Raw genomic sequence first — 2,500 nt, forward strand, 5'->3', positions numbered from 1 at the left:
CACGCGCCACCTACGGTGACCGGCAGCTCCAACGCCAGCGCCACAGAAGGGCAAAGGCCCCACGTGGGTGCCGAAGCGAACTCTCCCAGCACAGCGCACGTGCCAACACGTCTGCACAACTGCGATACAAACCACCAGCGAGAACCGCTGGGGCGACCGAGCAGCAGACGGCGTCGCGGCGCCGAGTGCCGGGCGGCGGCGCATCCTCAACGCACACAGTCCTCAATCGGACCAGCACACTGCAGATGTCCACCGCGCTTCGCACCGGGCCGGCGAGGACCCACTTTGGCTGCACGGCGCCGCGCGCAGGGTGCCCCGGCGCGCAGCTGCGCCGCCTGCCGCGTCCGTCGGCCGGCGCGCCTGCCACTGGGCGCCCCCACCAGCCGGCTGTAGCGCGTGCGCCCACGCACCGCGCGGCCAGCACGCCGGGCGGCCCCCCCTCACCGGCCGGGGACAGTCCCACCCACCCACAGCCGCGTATCGCTTCACACCCAGATTCACATTCACGTTCGTTGGTATGGTGGGGACCGCTTCGTAGCTGTACCGATCGTTGCCCTCACAGATGTACCTCCAGCAAGGACAACCGCACCACAACGGGTTACCAGTTGTTCATTTGCGTAACGTCACCAGTAAACGTACACGTCCATCCCCGTTTGCAAAGTCAACTATTATTGCATGCCTGCCTGTCAGGTGTCAAGACACACTACATCCGCTCACATCCACGCAACAAAATGTGCCCGACTAGAGGGCACGTGGAAGGTGCCCCCGTACGTATGCGATGTCCACTGCGCGACCAACTGTCAACCGGCCTCTGTAGCATGTCGCAGATGTGGAACGCGGGGCACCGTGCTATCACATTGTGTGAGAAGAGACTACTACGTCTGCATACACGCGCCACTACATGAACAGACGGCTCATGCTGATCGCCATCCACTGCGTCCATTACTCCCACACGTCTCTATGGCGTACCACACTGCAATGCAGCTGTTATGGGGAGATGACACGTAGCTGTGTACACAACATTCTGAGCGGGTTGCGGTTGGACAATACATTACTGTAACGTGTCATATGCCAATTACAGAGCAGGGTAAGGCACAACTTGGGTTAGGTTAAGGCACAACTTGGGTTAGGTTAAGGCACAACTTGGGTTAGGTTAAGGCACAACTTGGGTTAGGTTAAGGCACAACTTGGGTTAGGTTAAGGCACAACTTGGGTTAGGTTAAGGCACAACTTGGGTTAGGTTAAGGCACAACTTGGGTTAGGTTAAGGCACAACTTGGGTTAGGTTAAGGCACAACTTGGGTTAGGTTAAGGCACAACTTGGGTTAGGTTAAGGCACAACGTGGGTTAGGTTAAGGCACAACGTGGGTTAGGTTAAGGCACAACGTGGGTTAGGTTAAGGCACAACGTGGGTTAGGTTAAGGCACAACGTGGGTTAGGTTAAGGCACAACGTGGGTTAGGTTAAGGCACAACGTGGGTTAGGTTAAGGCACAACGTGGGTTAGGTTAAGGCACAACGTGGGTTAGGTTAAGGCACAACGTGGGTTAGGTTAAGGCACAACGTGGGTTAGGTTAAGGCACAACGTGGGTTAGGTTAAGGCACAACTTGGGGGTAGATTGCGGTGCAAATTGCGTTACATTGCGGTGCAAATTGCGTTACATTGCGGTGCAAATTGCGTTACATTGCGGTGCAAATTGCGTTACATTGCGGTGCAAATTGCGTTACATTGCGGTGCAAATTGCGTTACATTGCGGTGCAAATTGCGTTACATTGCGGTGCAAATTGCGTTACATTGCGGTGCAAATTGCGTTACATTGCGGTGCAAATTGCGTTACATTGCGGTGCAAATTGCGTTACATTGCGGTGCAAATTGCGTTACATTGCGGTGCAAATTGAGTTACATTGCGGTGCAAATTGAGTTACATTGCGGTGCAAATTGCGTTACATTGCGGTGCAAATTGCGTTACATTGCGGTGCAAATTGCGTTACATTGCGGTGCAAATTGAGTTACATTGCGGTGCAAATTGAGTTATATTGCGGTGCAAATTGAGTTACATTGCGGTGCAAATTGAGTTACATTGCGGTGCAAATTGAGTTACATTGCGGTGCAAATTGAGTTACATTGTGGTGCAAATTGAGTTACATTGCGGTGCAAATTGAGTTACATTGTGGTGCAAATTGAGTTACATTGCGGTGCAAATTGAGGTAGGTTAAGGTGCAACACAGGTTAGGTTAAGGTGCAACATAGGTTAGGGTGCAAGATGGGTTAGGTTAAGGTGCAAGATGGGTTAGGTTAAGGTGCAAGATGGGTTAGGTTAAGGTGACATAGGTTAGGTTAAGGTGACATAGGTTAGGTTAAGGTGACATAGGTTAGGTTAAGGTGACATAGGTTAGGTTAAGGTGACATAGGTTAGGTTAAGGTGACATAGGTTAGGTTAAGGTGACATAGGTTAGGTTAAGGTGACATAGGTTAGGTTAAGGTGACATAGGTTAGGTTAAG

This window comes from Schistocerca cancellata, unplaced genomic scaffold (genome assembly GCF_023864275.1).
Source record: "Schistocerca cancellata isolate TAMUIC-IGC-003103 unplaced genomic scaffold, iqSchCanc2.1 HiC_scaffold_932, whole genome shotgun sequence".
NCBI classification, from domain to species: domain Eukaryota; kingdom Metazoa; phylum Arthropoda; class Insecta; order Orthoptera; family Acrididae; genus Schistocerca; species Schistocerca cancellata.